The 21,883-nt window shown below is 59.3% G+C and overlaps 1 protein-coding gene across 3 annotated transcripts in view; it reads left to right on the forward strand.

Moving 5' to 3' along the window:
- Positions 1-21,883, forward strand: part of LOC122550355 (IQ motif and ankyrin repeat domain-containing protein 1-like) — a 250,072-nt gene that overhangs the window by 137,003 nt on the left and 91,186 nt on the right. The window lies entirely within an intron of this gene.

The raw sequence follows: 21,883 nt of genomic DNA on the forward strand, positions 1-21,883 counted from the left end.
GAGGTACCCAGACCCTAACTTTTCTAGTTGTTTTAAGCAGATGTAAGGTGGATATGCCAGGAGGGATGCAGCTGGTCAAACCACTCAGTTTTAAACAAAATAAATTATTTACAGACAACCGAATGAAATATGAACAAAAGAGAACAGAATATAGAATAACTTAACCTCTGTGAAAACCCAATTGACTCTATTGCAACTTAATGATGCTGTTCCAATTTCCTGCAATTTTCCCGCAGACACACCCCTTGGCAAAAAGGTAAGTTCAAGCCCAGGTTCTTACAGGAGAGATATCAGAGAGAGAGAGAGAAAGAGAGAGAGAGACATTTGTTGAATCAGGGGACCTTTTCTCCCAGCAGCTTTCTTTGACCCAGAAGCTTCAAGCAGACTGCTTGCTTAAACCCACCCAGGAAAGAAACTCTAAACTGGGAGAACTGGCCATTCCCCTTCTCCTCTTTCATTGTACAAGTGTTTAAAAAAAAAATGAAAAGCCGTTTCCCTGATTGTTGCCTTAGGCAGTATCTGTTAGCCATTAGCCCAAAATCCAGACAAATTGGAATCTCTGCCTTTTACAACCCCTCTTGTAAAAACCCTTGTTAAAGGAGCACTGTCGTCACAGGAATGATGTACCCAATGACCAGGGAGTCCAGAACTAGGAGTCACAATCAAGGGATGTGGGATGGAAAACTTAGGACTGAGGTGAGATCTTTCTTCACATAGAATATGGTGAGCCTGTGGAATTCTCTGCCACAGAAAACTGTTGAGGCCAAAACATTGGATGCTTTTTCAAGAGGAAGTTAGAGATTGTTCTTAAGGTTAAAGGGATTAAATGGTATGGGGAGGAAGTGGGAACAGGGTCCTGAGTTAGATGGTCAGCCATGGCATAGGCCTGCTCATATTTTCTAAATTTTGTTTCTCCAGACTCTGCACATTATATTCTTTATTTTCTTTGCTCACAGGATGTGTGTATCACTGGCCTTTTCTCATTCTCTGGTGGGGCGTGGACATTGCTAGCTGACCAGCATTTATTGTCCATCCCTAGTTGCCCTTTACAAGGTGGGGGTGAGCTGTCTTCTTGAACCACTGCAGTCCACATACTATAGGTAGATTCACAATGCTTTTAGGGAGGGAATTGCAGGATTTTGACCCAGTGACGGTGAAGGAACAACAATATATTTCCAAGTCAAGATGGTGAATGGCTCGGAGGGGAACCTGCAGGGGGTGGTGTTCCCATGTATCTGCTGCCTGTGTCCTTCTAGATGGAAGTGGTCGTGGGTTTGGAAGGTGCTGTCTGAGGATCTTTGGTGAATTTCTGCAGTGTATCTTGTAGATAATACACACTGCTGTTACTGAGTGTGGGTGGTGGAGGGAGTGAGTGATTGTGGATGTGGTGCCAATCAAGCGGCTGCTTTGTCCTGGATGGTGTCAAGCTTCCTGAGTGTTGTTGGAGCTGCCCCCACCCAGGGCAAATGAGGAGTATCCCATCACACTCCTGACTTGTGTCTTGTAGATGGTGGGTAGACTTTGGGGAGTCATGTGGTGAGTTACTTGCTGCAGTATTCCCAGCCTCTGACCTACTCTTGTAGCCACTGTCTTTCAATGGCTGAATCCAGTTGAGTTTCTAATCAATTTTAACCCTCAGGATGTTGATAGTGGGGGATTCAATGATGATAATGCCATTGAATATCAAGGGGTGGTGGTTAGATTGTCTCTTATTGGTGATAATCATTGCCTGGCATTTGTGTGACACAAATGTTACTTGCCACTTGTCAGCCCAAGCCTGGATACTGTCCAGATCTTGCTGCATTTGAACTTGGACTGCTTCAGTATCTGAGGAGTCACAAATGGTGCTGAACATTTTGCCAATCATTAGTGAACATTCTCACTTCTGACCTTATGGTGGAAGGAAGGGCGTTGATGAAGCAGCTGGGCGAGGGCCAGAGCATGGGGACACTCCCCTGAGGGACTCCTGCAGGGATGTCCTGGAGCTGGGATGACTAATCTCCAACAACCACAATCATCTTCCTATGTGCCAGGTATAACTCCAACCAGTAGGGAGTTTGCCCAATGATTCCAGTTTTTCTTAGGCTCCTTGATGCAGCTTAGGCTCAGTTGAATGCAGCCCTGATGTCAAGGATTGTCCCTCTCCCCTCCCCTCTGGAATCCAGCTCTTTTGTCCATGTTTGACCCAAGGCTGGAATGAGGTCAGGAGCTGAGTGACCCTGGGGTTACCCAAACTGGGCGTCACTGAGCAGGTGCTGCTTGATAGCACTGTTAATATCTGACCCATTCTCAGTGCCCTAATGTTCCAACCTGTTTGCAGTCTTTCACAGACTGTTTAAACTGTCATGTCTGTTCCAGTTTAGGAGCAACCACAGCAGGTCTACAGCAAGGTTCTGCAAAGAACAATCTGATAATGATCAGATAATGATCAGATTGTCTGTATTAGTGACGTTAGTTGGTGAGAATCATGGACCAGGAGATGAGGCAACTCCCCAGCTGTTCTTTGAAATCATACTATATAGGGTGTTGCCAGGAAGTGAGGGTTTTAAATATAAAAATAGAGTGGAAACACTGGGACATTTTTTGCTGGAGTGGAGGAGACTGAGGGGTGACCTTTTTGAGGTTAATAAGATCATGAGGGGCATGGATAAGGTCTATTCCCTGGGGTGAGCTGTTCAAAGCTAGGGCGCATATTTTGAAGGTGAGAAGATAAATATTTAGAAAGAACATGAGGGGCAAAGCTTTTACACAGAGAGTGGTTCATGTGTGGGATGACCTTCCAGAGGGAATGGTTGATATGAGTACAGTTACAACGCTTAAAAGACATTTGGATAACTTCATGAATGGGAAAGCTTTGGAGGGAAGTGCAGGAAATTTGGGTTGGTTTAACTGGGATCATGGTACGCAAGGAGTAGTTGGACCAAAAGGAGAGTTTCCATACTGTATGATTCTATGACTGTACGCACTGGGAAAGACAAGTGGAGCCCCAGTTTAACAAATCATCTGATAAAACAATAAAGCACTCCCTCAGCACTGACCCTCCAACAGTACTGCACTCCCTCAGCACTGACCTCCGACAGTACGGCACTCCCTCAGCACTGACCCTCCGACAGTGCGGCACTCCCTCAGTACTGACCCTCTGACAATGCGGCACTCCATCAGCACTGAACCTCCGACAGTGCGGCACGCCCTCAGCACTGACCCTCCGACAGTGCGGCACTCCCTCAGTACTGACCCTCCGACAGTGCGGCACTCCCTCAGCACTGACCCTCCGACAGTGCCCACTCCCTCAGCAATGACCCTCCGACAGTGCGGCACTCCCTCAGCACTGACCCTCCGACAGTGCGGCACTCCCTCAGCACTGAACCTCCGACAGTGCGGCACGCCCTCAGCACTGACCCTCCGACAGTGCGGCACGCCCTCAGCACTGACCCTCCGACAGTGCGGCACTCCCTCAGCACTGACCCTCCGACAGTGTGGCACTCCCTCAGCACTGACCCTCCGACAGTGTGGCTCTCCCTCAGCACTGACACTCCGACAGTGCGGCAATCCCTTAGCACTGACCCGCCAACAGTGCGACGTTCCCTCAGCACTGACCCTCGGACAGTGCGGCGCTCCCTCAGCACTGACCCTCCAACAGTGCGGCACTCCCTCAGCACAGACCCTCCAACAGTGCGGTGATCCCTCATCACTAACCCACCAACAGTGCGGGACTCCCACAGCACTGACCCTCCGACAACGCGGCACTCCATCAGCACTGACCCTCCGACAGTGCAACGTTCCCTCAGCACTGACTCTCTGACAGTGCGGCGCTCCCTCAGCACTGACACTCCGACAGTGCGGCGCTCCCTCAGCACTGACCCTCCGACAGTGTGGCACTCCCTCAGCACTGACCCTCCGACAGTGCTGCACTCCCTCAGCACTGACCCTCCGACAGTGCAGCGCTCCCTCAGCACTGACCCTCCGACAGTGCGGCACTCCCTCAGCACTGACCCTCTGACAGTGCAGTGCTTCCTCAGCACTGACCCTCCGACAGTGCGGCACTTCCTCAGCACTGACCGTCCGACAGTTTGGCGATCCCTCAGGACTGACCCTCCGACAGTGCGGCACTCCCTCAGCACTGACCCATTGAAAGTGCGGCGCTCCCTCAGCACTGATCCGCCGACAGTGTGACGTTCCCTCAGCACTGACCCATTGACAGTGCGGCATTCCCTCAGCACTGACCCGCCGACAGTGTGACGTTCCCTCAGCATTGACTCTCGGAGAGTGTGACACTACCTCAGCACTGACCCGCCGACAGTGCAGCACTCCCTTAGCACTGACCCGCCAACATTAGATTACTTACAGTGTGGAAACAGGCCCTTCGTCCCACCAAGTCCACACCGACCCGCCGAAGCGTAACCCACCCAGACCCATTCTCCTACATTTACCCCTTCACCTAACACTATGGTCAATTTAGCATGGCTAATTCACCTAACCTGCACATTTTTGGACTGTGGGAGGAAACCGGAGCACCCGGAGGAAACCCACGCAGACACGGGGAGAATGTGCAAACTCCACACAGAGAGTCGCCTGAGGCGGGAATTGAACCCGGGACTCTGGCGCTGTGAGGCAGCAATGCTAACGACTGTGCCACAGTGCCGCCCTCAGCACTGACTCTCTGACAGTGTGGCGCTCCCTTAGCACTGACCCGCCAACAGTGCGACGTTCCTTCAGCACTGACCCTCCAACAGTGCGGCACTCCCTCAGCACAGACCCTCCAATAGTGCAGCGATCCCTCAGCACTAAAGCACCAACAGTGCGGGATTCCCTCAGTACTGACCCGCTGACAATGCGGCACTCCATCAGCACTGACCCTCCGACAGTGCGGCACTTCCTCAGCACTGACCCTCCGACAGTGCGGCACTCCCTCAGCACTGACCCTCCGACAGTGCGGCACTCCCTCAGCACTGACCCTCCGACAGTGCGGCACTCCCTCAGTACTGACCCTCTGACAATGCGGCACTCCATCAGGACTGACCCTCCGACAGTGCGGCACTTCCTCAGCACTGACCCTCCGACAGTGCGGCACTCCCTCAGCACTGACCCTCCGACAGTGCTGCACTCCCTCAGCACTGACCCGCCAACAGTGCGGCACTCCATCAGCAATGACCCTCCGACAGTGCAGCGCTCCCTCAGCACTGACCCTCTGACAGTGCGGCGCTCCCTCAGCACTGACCCTCCGACAGTGCAGCGCTCCCTCAGCACTGACCCTCTGACAGTGCAGTGCTTCCTCAGCACTGACCCTCCGACAGTGCGGCACTCCCTCAGCATTGACCCTCCGACAGTGTGGCGATCCCTCAGCACTGACCCTCCAACAGTCTGGCACTCCCTCAGTGCTGACCCTCCAACAGTGCGGCACTCCCTCAGCACTGACCCTCTGACCGTGCGGCGCTCCCTCAGCACTGACCCTCCGACAGTGTGGCGCTTCCTCAGCACTGACCCTCCGACAGTGCGGCAATCCCTCAGCACTGACACTCCGAGAGTGTGGCGCTTCCTCAGCACTGACCCTCCGACAGTGCGGCGCTCGCTCAGCACTGACGCATTGAAAGTGCGACGCTCCCTCAGCACTGACCCTCCGACAGTGTGGCGCTTCCTCAGCACTGACCCTCCGACAGTGCGGCAATCCCTCAGCACTGACCCTCCGAGAGTGTGGCGCTTCCTCAACACTGACCCTCCGACAGTGCGGCGCTCCCTCAGCACTGACCCTCCGACAGTGTGGCGCTACCTCAGCACTGACCATCCGACAGTGCGGCACTCCCTCAGCACTGACGCATTGAAAGTGCGACGCTCCCTCAGCACTGACCCTCCGACAGTGCCGCACTCCCTCAGCACTGACCCTCCGACAGTGCCGCACTCCCTCAGCACTGACCCATTGAAAGTGCGACGCTCCCTCAGCACTGACCCGCCGACAGTGTGACGTTCCCTCAGCATTGACACTCGGAGAGTGTGACACTCCCTCAGCACTGACCCGCCGACAGTGCAGCTCTCCCTAAGCACTGACCCGCCAACATTAGATTACTTACAGTGTGGATGGAAACAGGCCCTTCGGCCCACCAAGTCCACACCGACCCGCCGAAGCGTAACCCACCCAGACCCATTCTCCTACATTTACCCCTTCACCTAACACTATGGTCAATTGAGCATGGTCAATTCACCTAACCTGCACATTTTTGGACTGTGGGAGGAAACCGGAGCACCCGGAGGAAACCCACGCAGACACGGGGAGAATGTGCAAACTCCACACAGAGAGTCGCCTGAGGCGGGAATTGAACCCTGGACTCTGGCGCTGTGATGCAGCAGTGCTAACCACTGTGCCACTGTGCCACCGTGCCGCCCTCAGCACTGACTCTCGGACAGTGCGACGCTCCCTCAGCAATGACCCATCGACAGTGCGATACTCCCTCAGCACTGGCCCTCGGCTGGTGCGATACTCCCTCAGCACAGACCCTCCAACAGTGCGTCGCTTCCTCAGCACTGACCCCCACAGTGCGATACTCCCTCAGCACTGAGCCTCTGACAGAATGGCTCTCCCTCAACAATGCCCCTCCGACAGTGTGGCGATCTCTCAGCACTGACCCGCCGACACTGTGGTGCTCCCTCAGCACTGACCCTCCGACAGTGCGGCGCTCCCTCAGCACTGAGCCTCTGACAGAATGGCTCTCCCTCAACACTGCCCCTCCGACAGTGTGGCGATCCCTCAGCACTGACCCACCGACACTGTGGTGCTCCCTCAGCACTGACCCTCCGATAATGCAGCACTCCCTCAGCACTGACACTTCGACAGTACAGTGCTCCCGCAGCACTGACCCTCCGACAATGCGGCGCTCCCTCAGCACTGACCCTCCGACAGTGCGGCGCTTCCTCAGCACTGATCCTCCAACAGTGCCGCACACCCTCAGCACTGACCCTCCGACAGTGCGGCACTCCCTCAGCAATGACCCATCGACAGTGCGGCACTCCCTCAGCACTGACCCTCCGACAGTGTGGCTCTCCCTCAGCACTGACACTCCGACAGTGCGGCAATCCCTTAGCACTGACCCGCCAACAGTGCGACGTTCCCTCAGCACTGACCCTCGGACAGTGCGGCGCTCCCTCAGCACTGACCCTCCAACAGTGCGGCACTCCCTCAGCACAGACCCTCCAACAGTGCGGCGATCCCTCATCACTAACCCACCAACAGTGCGGAACTCCCACAGCACTGACCCTCCGACAATGCGGCAGTCCATCAGCACTGACCCTCCGACAGTGCGGCGCTCCCTCAGCACTGACCCGCCAACAGTGCAACGTTCCCTCAGCACTGACTCTCTGACAGTGCGGCGCTCCCTCAGCACTGACCCGCCGACAGTGCGGCGCTCCCTCAGCACTGACCCTCCGACAGTGCGACACTCCCTCAGCACTGACCCTCCGACAGTGCGGCGCTCCCTCAGCATTGACTCTCGGAGAGTGTGACACTCCCTCAGCACTGACCCGCCGACAGTGTGACGTTCCCTCAGCATTGACTCTCGGAGAGTGTGACACTCCCTCAGCACTGACCCGCCGACAGTGTGACGTTCCCTCAGCATTGACTCTCGGAGAGTGTGACACTCCCTCAGCACTGACCCTCCGACAGTGCGGCACTCCCTCAGCACTGACCCTCTGACAGTGCAGTGCTTCCTCAGCACTGACCCTCCGACAGTGCGGCACTCCCTCAGCACTGACCCTCTGACAGTGCAGTGCTTCCTCAGCACTGACCCTCCGACAGTGCGGCACTCCCTCAGCACTGACCCATTGAAAGTGCGGCGCTCCCTCAGCACTGATCCGCCGACAGTGTGACGTTCCCTCAGCACTGACCCATTGACAGTGCGGCATTCCCTCAGCACTGACCCGCCGACAGTGTGACGTTCCCTCAGCATTGACTCTCGGAGAGTGTGACACTCCCTCAGCACTGACCCGCCGACAGTGCAGCACTCCCTTAGCACTGACCCGCCAACATTAGATTACTTACAGTGTGGAAACAGGCCCTTCGGCCCACCAAGTCCACACCGACCCGCCGAAGCGTAACCCACCCAGACCCATTCTCCTACATTTACCCCTTCACCTAACACTATGGTCAATTTAGCATGGCTAATTCACCCAACCTGCACATTTTTGGACTGTGGGAGGAAACCGGAGCACCCGGAGGAAACCCACGCAGACACGGGGAGAATGTGCAAACTCCACACAGAGAGTCGCCTGAGGCGGGAATTGAACCCGGGACTCTGGCGCTGTGAGGCCGCAATGCTAACGACTGTGCCACCGTGCCGCCCTCAGCACTGACTCTCTGACAGTGTGGCGCTCCCTTAGCACTGACCCGCCAACAGTGCGACGTTCCTTCAGCACTGACCCTCCAACAGTGCGGCACTCCCTCAGCACTGACCCTCCGACAGTGCGGCACTCCCTCAGCACTGACCCTCCGACAGTGCGGCACTCCCTCAGTACTGACCCTCTGACAATGTGGCACTCCATCAGGACTGACCCTCCGACAGTGCGGCACTCCATCAGCACTGACCCTCCGACAGTGCAGCGCTCCCTCAGCACTGACCCTCTGACAGTGCGGCGCTCCCTCAGCACTGACCCTCCGACAGTGCAGCGCTCCCTCAGCACTTACCCTCTGACAGTGCGGCGCTCCCTCAGCACTGACCCTCTGACAGTGCAGTGCTTCCTCAGCACTGACCCTCTGACAGTGCAGTGCTTCCTCAGCACTGACCCTCCGACAGTGTGGCGATCTCTCAGCACTGCACAGTCTGGCACTCCCTCAGTGCTGACCCTCCAACAGTGCGGCACTCCCTCAGCACTGACCCTCTGACAGTGCGGCGCTTCCTCAGCACTGACCCTCCGACAGTGCGAGAATCCCTCAGCACTGACCCTCCGACAGTGTGTTCTTCTTCAGCACTGACCCTCCGACAGTGCGGCAATCCATCAGCACTGACCCTCCGACAGTGTGGCGCTTCCTCAGCACTGACCCTCCGACAGTGCGAGAATCCCTCAGCACTGACCCTCCGACAGTGTGTTCTTCCTCAGCACTGACCCTCCGACAGTGCGGCGCTCCCTCAGCACTGACCCTCCGACAGTGTGGCTCTTCCTCAGCACTGACCATCCGACAGTGCGGCACTCCCTCAGCACTGACGCATTGAAAGTGCGACGCTCCCTCAGCACTGACTCTCCGATAGTGCGGCACTCCCTCAGCACTGACCCATTGAAAGTGCGACGCTCCCTCAGCACTGACCCGCCGACAGTGTGACGTTCCCTCAGCATTGACTCTCGGAGAGTGTGACACTTCCTCAGCACTGACCCTCCGACAGTGCGGCAATCCCTCAGCACTGACCCTCCGACAGTGCGGCGCTCCCTCAGCACTGACCCTCCGACAGTGTGGCGCTTCCTCAGCACTGACCCTCCGACAGTGTGGCGATCCCTCAGCACTGACCCTCCGACAGTGCGGCACTCCCTCAGCACTGACGCATTGAAAGTGCGACGCTCCCTCAGCACTGACCCTCCGATAGTGCGGCACTCCCTCAGCACTGACCCATTGAAAGTGCGACGCTCCCTCAGCACTGACCCGCCGACAGTGTGACGTTCCCTCAGCATTGACTCTCGGAGAGTGTGACACTCCCTCAGCACTGACCCGCCGACAGTGCAGCTCTCCCTAAGCACTGACCCACCAACATTAGATTACTTACAGTGTGGATGGAAACAGGCCCTTCGGCCCACTAAGTCCACACCGACCCGCCGAAGCGTAACCCACCCAGACCCATTCTCCTACATTTACCCCTTCACCTAACACTACGGTCAATTGAGCATGGTCAATTCACCTAACCTGCACATTTTTGGACTGTGGGAGGAAACCGGAGCACCCGGAGGAAACCCACGCAGACACGGGGAGAATGTGCAAACTCCACACAGAGAGTCGCCTGAGGCGGGAATTGAACCCGGGACTCTGGCGCTGTGAGGTAGCAGTGCTAACCACTGTGCCACCGTGCCGCCCTCAGCACTGACTCTCGGACAGTGCGACACTCCCTCAGCAATGACCCATCGACAGTGCGATACTCTCTCAGCACTGGCCCTCGGATGGTGCGATACTCCCTCAGCACAGACCCTCCAACAGTGCGGCGCTTCCTCAGCACTGACCCCCAACAGTGCGATACTCCCTCAGCACTGAGCCTCTGACAGAATGGCTCTCCCTCAACAATGCCCCTCCGACAGTGTGGCGATCTCTCAGCACTGACCCGCCGACACTGTGGTGCTCCCTCAGCACTGACCCTCCGACAGTGCGGCGCTCCCTCAGCACTGAGCCTCTGACAGAATGGCTCTCCCTCAACACTGCCCCTCCGACAGTGTGGCGATCCCTCAGCACTGACCCACCGACACTGTGGTGCTCCCTCAGCACTGACCCTCCGACAATGCGGCGCTCCCTCAGCACTGACCCTCCGACAGTGCGGCGCTCCCTCAGCATTGATCCTCCAACAGTGCCGCACACCCTCAGCACTGACCCTCCGACAGTGCGGCACTCCCTCAGCAATGACCCATCGACAGTGCTTAACTCCCACAGCACTGACCTTCCGACAATGCAGCACTCCCTCAGCACTGACCCTCCGACAGTATAGTGCTCCCTCAGCACTGACCCGCCGACAGTGCAGTGCTCCCTCAGCACTGACCCTCGGACAGTGCAGCACTACCTCAGCACTGACCCTCCGACAGTGCGGCGCTCCCTCACCACTGACCCTCCAACAGTGTTGCACTCCCTCAGCACTGACCCTCCGACAGTGCGGCACTCCCTCAGTACTGACCCTCTGACAATGTGGCACTCCATCAGGACTGACCCTCCGACAGTGCGGCACTTCCTCAGCAATGACCCTCCGACAGTGCGGCACTCCCTCAGCACTGACCCTCCGACAGTGCTGCACTCCCTCAGCACTGACCCGCCAACAGTGCGGCACTCCATCAGCACTGACCCTCCGACAGTGCAGCGCTCCCTCAGCACTGACCCTCTGACAGTGCGGCGCTCCCTCAGCACTGACCCTCCGACAGTGCAGCGCTCCCTCAGCACTTACCCTCTGACAGTGCGGTGCTTCCTCAGCACTGACCCTCTGACAGTGCAGTGCTTCCTCAGCACTGACCCTCCGACAGTGCGGCACTCCCACAGCACTGACCCTCCGACAGTGTGGCGATCCCTCAGCACTGACCCTCCGACAGTCTGGCACTCCCTCAGTGCTGACCCTCCAACAGTGCGGCACTCCCTCAGCACTGACCCTCTGACAGTGCGGCGCTCCCTCAGCACTGACCCTCCGACAGTGCGAGAATCCCTCAGCACTGACCTTCCGACAGTGTGGCGCTTCCTCAGCACTGACCCTCCGACAGTGCGGCGCTCCCTCAGCACTGACCCTCCGACAGTGTGGCGCTTCCTCAGCACTGACCCTCCGACAGTGCGGCGCTCCCTCAGCACTGACCCTCCGACAGTGTGGCGCTTCCTCAGCACTGACCCTCCGACAGTGTGGCGATCCCTCAGCACTGACCATCCGACAGTGCGGCACTCCCTCAGCACTGACACATTGAAAGTGCGACGCTCCCTCAGCACTGACCCTCCGATAGTGCGGCACTCCCTCAGCACTGACCCATTGAAAGTGCGACGCTCCCTCAGCACTGACCCTCCGACAGTGTGGTGATCCCTCAGCACTGACCATCCGACAGTGCGGCACTCCCTCAGCACTGACGCATTGAAAGTGCGACGCTCCCTCAGCACTGACCCTCCGACAGTGTGGCGATCCCTCAGCACTGACCATCCGACAGTGCGGCACTCCCTCAGCACTGACGCATTGAAAGTGCGACGCTCCCTCAGCACTGACCCTCCGATAGTGCCGCACTCCCTCAGCACTGACCCATTGAAAGTGCGACGCTCCCTCAGCACTGACCCGCCGACAGTGTGACGTTCCCTCAGCATTGACTCTCGGAGAGTGTGACACTCCCTCAGCACTGACCCGCCGACAGTGCAGCTCTGCCTAAGCACTGACCCGCCAACATTAGATTACTTACAGTGTGGATGGAAACAGGCCCTTCGGCCCACCAAGTCCACACCGACCCGCCGAAGCGTAACCCACCCAGACCCATTCTCCTACATTTACCCCTTCACCTAACACTACGGTCAATTGAGCATGGTCAATTCACCTAACCTGCACATTTTTGGACTGTGGGAGGAAACCGGAGCACCCGGAGGAAACCCACGCAGACACGGGGAGAATGTGCAAACTCCACACAGAGAGTCGCCTGAGGCGGGAATTGAACCCTGGACTCTGGCGCTGTGATGCAGCAGTGCTAACCACTGTGCCACTGTGCCACCGTGCCGCCCTCAGCACTGACTCTCAGACAGTGCGACGCTCCCTCAGCAATGACCCATCGACAGTGCGATACTCCCTCAGCACTGGCCCTCGGATGGTGCGATACTCCCTCAGCACAGACCCTCCAACAGTGCGTCGCTTCCTCAGCACTGACCCCCACAGTGCGATACTCCCTCAGCACTGAGCCTCTGACAGAATGGCTCTCCCTCAACAATGCCCCTCCGACAGTGTGGCGATCTCTCAGCACTGACCCGCCGACACTGTGGTGCTCCCTCAGCACTGACCCTCCGACAGTGCGGCGCTCCCTCAGCACTGAGCCTCTGACAGAATGGCTCTCCCTCAACACTGCCCCTCCGACAGTGTGGCGATCCCTCAGCACTGACCCTCCGACAATGCGGCGCTCCCTCAGCACTGACCCTCCGACAGTGCGGCGCTTCCTCAGCACTGATCCTCCAACAGTGCCGCACACCCTCAGCAATGACCCATCGACAGTGCGGCACTCCCTCAGCACTGACCCTCCGACAGTGTGGCTCTCCCTCAGCACTGACACTCCGACAGTGCGGCAATCCCTTAGCACTGACCCGCCAACAGTGCGACGTTCCCTCAGCACTGACCCTCGGACAGTGCGGCGCTCCCTCAGCACAGACCCTCAAACAGTGCGGCGATCCCTCATCACTAACCCACCAACAGTGCGGGACTCCCACAGCACTGACTTTCCGACAATGCGGCAGTCCATCAGCACTGACCCTCCGACAGTGCGGCGCTCCCTCAGCACTGACCCGCCAACAGTGCAACGTTCCCTCAGCACTGACCCGCCGACAGTGCGGCGCTCCCTCAGCACTGACCCTCCGACAGTGCGGCACTCCCTCAGCACTGACCCTCCGACAGTGCGGCGCTCCCTCAGCACTGACCCGCCAACAGTGTGACGTTCCCTCAGCATTGACTCTCGGAGAGTGTGACACTCCCTCAGCACTGACCCGCCGACAGTGTGACATTCCCTCAGCATTGACTCTCGGAGAGTGTGACACTCCCTCAGCACTGACCCGCCGACAGTGTGATGTTCCCTCAGCATTGACTCTCGGAGAGTGTGACACTCCCTCAGCACTGACCCGCCGACAGTGTGACATTCCCTCAGCATTGACTCTCGGAGAGTGTGACACTCCCTCAGCACTGACCCTCCGACAGTGCGGCACTCCCTCAGCACTGACCCTCTGACAGTGCAGTGCTTCCTCAGCACTGACCCTCCGACAGTGCGGCACTTCCTCAGCACTGACCGTCCGACTATTTGGCGATCCCTCAGCACTGACCCTCTGACAGTGCGGCACTCCCTCAGCACTGACCCATTGAAAGTGCGGCGCTCCCTCAGCACTGATCCGCCGACAGTGTGACGTTCCCTCAGCACTGACCCATTGACAGTGCGGCATTCCCTCAGCACTGACCCGCCGACAGTGTGACGTTCCCTCAGCATTGACTCTCGGAGAGTGTGACACTCCCTCAGCACTGACCCTCCGACAGTGCGGCACTCCCTCAGCACTGACCCTCTGACAGTGCAGTGCTTCCTCAGCACTGACCCTCCGACAGTGCGGCACTTCCTCAGCACTGACCGTCCGACTATTTGGCGATCCCTCAGCACTGACCCTCTGACAGTGCGGCACTCCCTCAGCACTGACCCATTGAAAGTGCGGCGCTCCCTCAGCACTGATCCGCCGACAGTGTGACGTTCCCTCAGCATTGACTCTCGGAGAGTGTGACACTCCCTCAGCACTGACCCGCCGACAGTGCAGCACTCCCTTAGCACTGACCCGCCAACATTAGATTACTTACAGTGTGGAAACAGGCCCTTCGGCCCACCAAGTCCACACCGACCCGCCGAAGCGTAACCCACCCAGACCCATTCTCCTACATTTATCCCTTCACCTTACACTATGGGCAATTTAGCATGGCTAATTCACCCAACCTGCACATTTTTGGACTGTGGGAGGAAACCGGAGCACCCGGAGGAAACCCACGCAGACACGGGGAGAATGTGCAAACTCAACACAGAGAGTCGCCTGAGGCGGGAATTGAACCCGGGACTCTGGCGCTGTGAGGCAGCAATGCTAACGACTGTGCCACAGTGCCGCCCTCAGCACTGACTCTCTGACAGTGTGGCGCTCCCTTAGCACTGACCCGCCAACAGTGCGACGTTCCTTCAGCACTGACCCTCCAACAGTGCGGCATTCCCTCAGCACAGACCCTCCAACAGTGCAGCGATCCCTCAGCACTAAAGCACCAACAGTGCGGGACTCCCTCAGTACTGACCCGCTGACAATGCGGCACTCCATCAGCACTGACCCTCCGACAGTGCGGCACTTCCTCAGCACTGACCCTCCGACGGTGCGGCACTCCCTCAGCACTGACCCTCCGACAGTGCGGCACTCCCTCAGCACTGACCCTCCGACAGTGCGGCACTCCCTCAGTACTGACCCTCTGACAATGCGGCACTCCATCAGGACTGACCCTCCGACAGTGCAACACTTCCTCAGCACTGACCCTCCGACAGTGCGGCACTCCCTCAGCACTGACCCTCCGACAGTGTGGCGCTTCCTCAGCACTGTCCCTCCGACAGTGTGGCGATCCCTCAGCACTGACCATCCGACAGTGCGGCACTCCCTCAGCACTGACGCATTGAAAGTGCGACGCTCCCTCAGCACTGACCCTCCGATAGTGCGGCACTCCCTCAGCACTGACCCATTGAAAGTGCGACACTCCCTCAGCACTGACCCGCCGACAGTGTGACGTTCCCTCAGCATTGACTCTCGGAGAGTGTGACACTTCCTCAGCACTGACCCTCCCACAGTGCGGCAATCCCTCAGCACTGACCCTCCGACAGTGTGGCGCTTCCTCAGCACTGACCCTCCGACAGTGCGGCGCTCCCTCAGCACTGACCCTCCGACAGTGTGGCGCTTCCTCAGCACTGACCCTCCCACAGTGCGGCACTCCCTCAGCACTGACCCTCCGACAGTGTGACACTTCCTCAGCACTGACCCTCCGACAGTGTGGCGCTTCCTCAGCACTGACCCTGCGACAGTGCAGCACTACCTCAGCACTGACCCTCCGACAGTGCAGCACTACCTCAGCACTGACCCTCCGACAGTATAGTGCTCCCTCAGCACTGACCCGCCGACAGTGCAGTGCTCCCTCAGCACTGACCCTCCGACAGTGCAGCACTACCTCAGCACTGACCCTCCGACAGTGCGGCGCTCCCTCACCACTGACCGTCCAACAGTGCGGTTCTCCCTCAGCACTGACCCCCAACTGTGTGGTACTCACTCAGCACTGAGCCTCTGACAGAATGGCTCTCCCTCAACACTGCCCCTCCGACAGTGTGGCGATCCCTCAGCACTGACCCGCCGACACTGTGGTGCTCCTCAGCACTGACCCTCCGACAGTGCGGCGCTCCCTCAGCACTGATCCTCCAACAGTGCCGCACACCCTCAGCACTGACCCTCCGACAGTGCGGCGCTCCCTCAGCACTGACCCTCCGACAGTGCGGCGCTCCCTCAGCACTGATCCTCCAACAGTGCGGCGCTCCCACAGCACTGACCTTCCGACAATGCAGCACTCCTTCAGCACTGACCCTCCGACAGTATAGTGCTCCCTCAGCACTGACCCGCGGACAGTGCAGTGCTCCCTCAGCACTGACCCGCCGACACTGTGGTGCTCCCTCAGCACTGACCCTCTGACAGTGCGGCGCTCCCTCAGCACTGACCCTCCGACAGTGCAGCGCTCCCTCAGCACTTACCCTCTGACAGTGCGGCGCTCCCTCAGCACTGACCCGCCGACACTGTGGTGCTCCCTCAGCACTGACCCTCCGATAATGCAGCACTCCCTCAGCACTGACACTTCGACAGTACAGTGCTCCCGCAGCACTGACCCTCCGACAGTGCGGCGCTCCCTCAGCACTGACCCTCCGACAGTGCAGCGCTCCCTCAGCACTGACCCTCCGACAGTGTGGCTCTCCCTCAGCACTGACCCTCCGACAGTGCGGCACTCCCTCAGCAATGACCCATCGACAGTGCGGCGCTCCCTCAGCACTGACCTTCCGACAATGCAGCACTCCCTCAGCACTGACCCTCCGACAGTGCAGTGCTCCCTCAGCACTGACCCTCCGACAGTGCAGCACTACCTCAGCACTGACCCTCCGACAGTGCGGCGCTCCCTCACCACTGACCGTCCAACAGTGCGGTTCTCCCTCAGCACTGACCCCGAACTGTGTGGTACTCACTCAGCACTGAGCCTCTGACAGAATGGCTCTCCCTCAACACTGCCCCTCCGACAGTGTGGCGATCCCTCAGCACTGACCCGCCGACACTGTGGTGCTCCCTCAGCACTGACCCTCCGATAATGCAGCACTCCCTCAGCACTGACACTTCGACATTACAGTGCTCCCGCAGCACTGACCCTCCGACAGTGCGGCGCTCCCTCAGCACTGACCCTCCGACAGTGTGGCGATCCCTCAGCACTGACCTCTGACAATGCAGCACTCCCTCAGCACTGACCCTCCGACAATGCAGCACTCCCTCAGCACTGACCCTCCGACAGTGCCCACTCCCTCAGCACTGACCCTCCGACAATGCAGCACTCCCTCAGCACTGACCCTCCGACAGTGCCCACTCCCTCAGCACTGACCCTCCGACAATGCAGCACTCCCTCAGCACTGACCCTCCGACAGTGCGACGTTCCCTCAGCACTGACTCTCGGAGAGTGCGGCACTCCCTCGGCACTGACCCATCGACAGTGCGGCGCTCCCTTAGCACTGACCCTCCGACAATGCAGCACTCCCTCAGCACTGACCTCTGACAATGCAGCACTCCCTTAGCACTGACCCGCCAACAGTGCAACGTTCCCTCAGCACTAACCCTCGGACAGTGCGGCGCTCCCTCATTCTGACCCTCCGACAGTGCGGCACTCCCTCGGCAATGACCCATCGACTGTGCGGCGCTCCCTCAGCACTAACGTTCCGACAACGCAGCACTCCCTCAGCACTGACCCTCCGACAGTGCGGTGATCCCTCAGCACTGAGCCTCTGACAGTGTAACGTTCCCTCAGTACTGACCCGCCGACAGTGCGGCACTCCCTCAGCACTGACCCTCGGACAGTGCAGCACTCCCTCAGCACTGACTCTCCGACAGTGCGGCACTCCCTCGGCACTGACCCATCGACAGTGCGGCGCTCCCTTAGCACTGACCCTCCGACAATGCAGCATTCCCTCAGCACTGACCCTCTGACAATGCAGCACTCCCTCAGCACTGACCCACCGACAGTACAGTGCACCCTCAGCACTGACGTTCCGACAATGCAGCACTCCCTCAGCACTGACCCTCCGACAGTGCGGTGATCCCTCAGCACTGACCCACCGACAGTGCAGCACTACCTCAGCACTGACCCTCCGACAGTGCAGTGCTCCCTCAGCACTGACCCATTGACAGTGCGGCGCTCCCTCAGCACTGACCCGCCGACAGTGCAACGCTCCCTCAGCACTAACCCTCGGACAGTGCGGCGCTCCCTCACCACTGACCCATCGATAGTGCGGCGCTCCCTTAGCACTGACCCTCCGACAATGCAGCATTCCCTCAGCACTGACCCTCTGACAATGTAGCACTCCCTCAGCACTGACCCACCGACAGTACAGTGCACCCTCAGCACTGACTCTCTGACAGCGTGGCGCTCCCTCAGCACTGACCCACCGACAGGGCGGCACTCCCACAGCACTGACCCTCCGACAGTGCGGCACTCCCTCAGCACTGACCCTCCCGACAGTGCGGCACTCCCTCAGCACTGACTCTCTGACAGTGCGGCGTTCCCTCAGCACTGACTCTCTGACAGTGCGGCACTCCCTCAGCACAGATGCTCCAACAGTGCGGCACTCCCTCAGCACTGACCCTCCGACAGTGCGGCGCTCCCTCAGCACTGACCCGCCAACAGTGCGGCGATCCCTCAGCACTGACTCTCTGACAGTGTGGCGCTCCCTCAGCACTGACCCTCCGACAGCGTGGCACTCCCTCAGCCCTGACCCATTGACAGTGCGGCACTCCCTCAGCACTGACCCGCCAACAGTGCGGCGCTCCCTCAGCACTGACTCTCTGACAGTGCGGCACTCCCTCAGCACTGACCCTCCAACAATACGGCGCTCCCTCAGCACTGACCCTCCGACAGTGTGGCGCTCCCTCAGCACTGTCCCTCCAACTGTACCCACTCCCTCAGCACTGTCCCTCCAACAGTTCCCACTCCCTCAGCACTATCCCTCCAACAGTGCGTACTCCCTCAACACTGACCCGCCAACAGTGCAACGTTCCCTCAGCACTGACTCTCGGACAGTGCAACGTTCCCTCAGCACTGAATCTCGGACTGTGCAGCGCTCCCTCAGCACTGACCCGCCAACAGTGCAGCACTCCCTTAGCACTGACCCGCCAACAGTGCAACGTTCCCTCAGCACTAACCCTCAGACAGTGCGGCGCTCCCTCAGCACTGACCCCCAACAGTGCGGTACACCCTCAGCACTGAGCCTCTGACAGAGTGGCACTCCCTCAACACTGACCCTCCAACAGTGTGGCACTCCCACAGCACTGACCCTCCAACAGTGCGGCACTCCCTAAGCACTGTCCTGCCGACAGTGCGACGATTCCTCAGCACTGACTCTCTGACAGTGCAGCACTCCCTCAGCACTGACTCTCTGACAGTGCGACACTCCCTCAGCACTGACCCTCCAACGTGCGGCACTCCCACAGCACTGACCCTCCAACGTGCGGCACTCCCACAGCACTGACCCTCCGATAGTGCGGCAATCCCTCAGCACTGACCCTCCGACAGCGCGACGCTTCCTCAGCACTGACCCTCCGACAGTGCGGCACTCCCTCAGCACTGACCCTCCAACTGTGCCCACTCCCTCAGCACTGACCCTCCAACAATGCGGCGCTCCCTCGCCACTGACCCTCCGACAGTGTGGCATTCCCTCAGCACTGACCCTCCAACTGTGCCCACTCCCTCAGCATTGACCCTCCGACAGTGCGGTGCTCCCTCAGCACTAACCCTCGGACAGTGTGGCGCTCCCTCAGCACTGTCCCTCCGACAGTGCGGCACTGAACCGCCGACAGTGCGACGCATCCTCAGGACTTACCCTCGGACAGTGTGGCGCTCCCTCAGCACTGTCCTCCAACATTTCCTCCAACAGTGCACACTCACACAGCACTGACCCTCCAGCAGTGCGACGCATCCTCAGCACTAACCCTCGGACAGTGCGGTGCTTCCTCAGCACTGTCCCTCCAACATTTCCTCCAACAGTGCACACTCACCCAGCACTGACCCTCCGACAGTGCGACGCATCCTCAGCACTGTCCCTCCGACAGTGCGGCACTCACCCAGCACTGACCCTCCGACAGTGCGGCGCTTCCTCAGCACTTACTCTCGGACAGTGCGGCGCTTCCTCAGCACTGACCCTCCGACAGTGCGGCGCTCCCTCAGCACTAACCCTCGCACAGTGCGGCGCTTCCTCAGCACTGACCCTCCGACAGTGCGGCACTCTCTCAGCACTGAACCGCCGACAGTGCGACGCATCCTCAGCACTTACTCTCGGACGGTGTGGCGCTCCCTCAGCACTGACCCTCTGACAGTGCAGTGCTTCCTCAGCACTGACCCTCTGACAGTGCGACGTTCCCTCAGCACTTACTCTCCGACAGTGTGGCGTTCCCTCAGCACTGACCCTCCAACTGTGCCCACTCCCTCAGCACTGACCCTCCGACAGTGCGGCGCTCCCTCAGCACTAACCCTCGCACAGTGCGGTGCTTCCTCAGCACTGAACCGCCGACAGTGCGACGCATCCTCAGCACTTACTCTCGGACAGTGCGGCGCTTCCTCAGCACTGACCCTCCGATAGTGTGGCACTCCCTCAGCACTGACCCTCCGACAGTGCGGCACTCCCTCAGCACTAACCCTCGGACAGTGCGGCGCTTCCTCAGCACTGACCCTCCGATAGTGTGGCACTCCCTCAGCACTAACCCTCGGACAGTGCGGCGCTTCCTCAGCACTGACCCTCCGATAGTGTGGCACTCCCTCAGCACTGACCCTCTGACAGTGCGGCACTCCCTCAGCACTGACCCTCCAACTGTGCCCACTCCCTCAGCACTGACCCTCCAACAATGCGGCGCTCCCTCAGCACTGACCCTCCGACAGTGCGACGCATCCTCAGCATTTACTCTCGGACAGTGCGGCGCTTCCTCAGCACTAACCCTCGGACAGTGCGGTGCTTCCTCAGCACTGACCCTCCGACAGTGCGGCACTCTCTCAGCACTCACCCTCGGACAGTGCGGCGCTTCCTGAGCACTGACCCTCCGACAGTGCGGCACTCTCTCAGCACTCACCCTCGGACAGTGCTGCACTCTCTCAGCACTGACCCTCCGACAGTGCGGCACTCTCTCAGCACTGACCCTCCGACAGTGCGGCACTCTCTCAGCACTCACCCTCGGACAGTGCGGCGCTCCCTCAGCACTGACCCTCCGACAGTGCGGCGCTCCCTCAGCACTAACCCTCGGACAGTGCGGCGCTTCCTGAGCACTGACCCTCCGACAGTGCGGCACTCTCTCAGCACTGAACCGCTGACAGTGCGGCGCTCCCTCAGCACTGACCCTCTGACAGTGTGGCGCTCCCTCAGCACTGACCCTCCAACAGTGCCCACTCCCTCAGCACTGACCCTCCGACATGTGCGGCGCTCCCTCAGCACTAACCCTCGCACAGTGTGGCGCTCCCTCAGCACTGTCCCTCTGACACTTCCCACTCCCTCAGCACTGACCCTCCAACAGTGCCCTCTCTCTCAGCACTGACCCTCCGACAGTGCGACGCATCCTCAGCACTTACTCTTGGACAGTGCGGTGCTTCATCAGCACTGACCCTCCGACAGTGCGGCGCTCCCTCAGCACTAACCCTCGGACAGTGCGGCGCTTCCTCAGCACTTACTCTCGCACAGTGCGGCGCTTCCTCAGCACTGACCCTCCGACAGTGCGGCACTCCCTCAGCACTGACCCTCCAACTGTGCCCACTCCCTCAGCACTGACCCTCCAACAATGCGGCGCTCCCTCGCCACTGACCCTCCGACAGTGTGGCATTCCCTCAGCACTGACCCTCCAACTGTGCCCACTCCCTCAGCATTGACCCTCCGACAGTGCGGTGCTCCCTCAGCACTAACCCTCGGACAGTGTGGCGCTCCCTCAGCACTGTCCCTCCGACAGTGCGGCACTGAACCGCCGACAGTGCGACGCATCCTCAGGACTTACCCTCGGACAGTGTGGCGCTCCCTCAGCACTGTCCTCCAACATTTCCTCCAACAGTGCACACTCACACAGCACTGACCCTCCAGCAGTGCGACGCATCCTCAGCACTAACCCTCGGACAGTGCGGTGCTTCCTCAGCACTGTCCCTCCAACATTTCCTCCAACAGTGCACACTCACCCAGCACTGAC

Source organism: Chiloscyllium plagiosum, unplaced genomic scaffold (assembly GCF_037043375.1).
Source record: "Chiloscyllium plagiosum isolate Xiang-an unplaced genomic scaffold, Cpla_swu_hap1 HiC_scaffold_5, whole genome shotgun sequence".
Lineage (NCBI taxonomy): Eukaryota > Metazoa > Chordata > Chondrichthyes > Orectolobiformes > Hemiscylliidae > Chiloscyllium > Chiloscyllium plagiosum.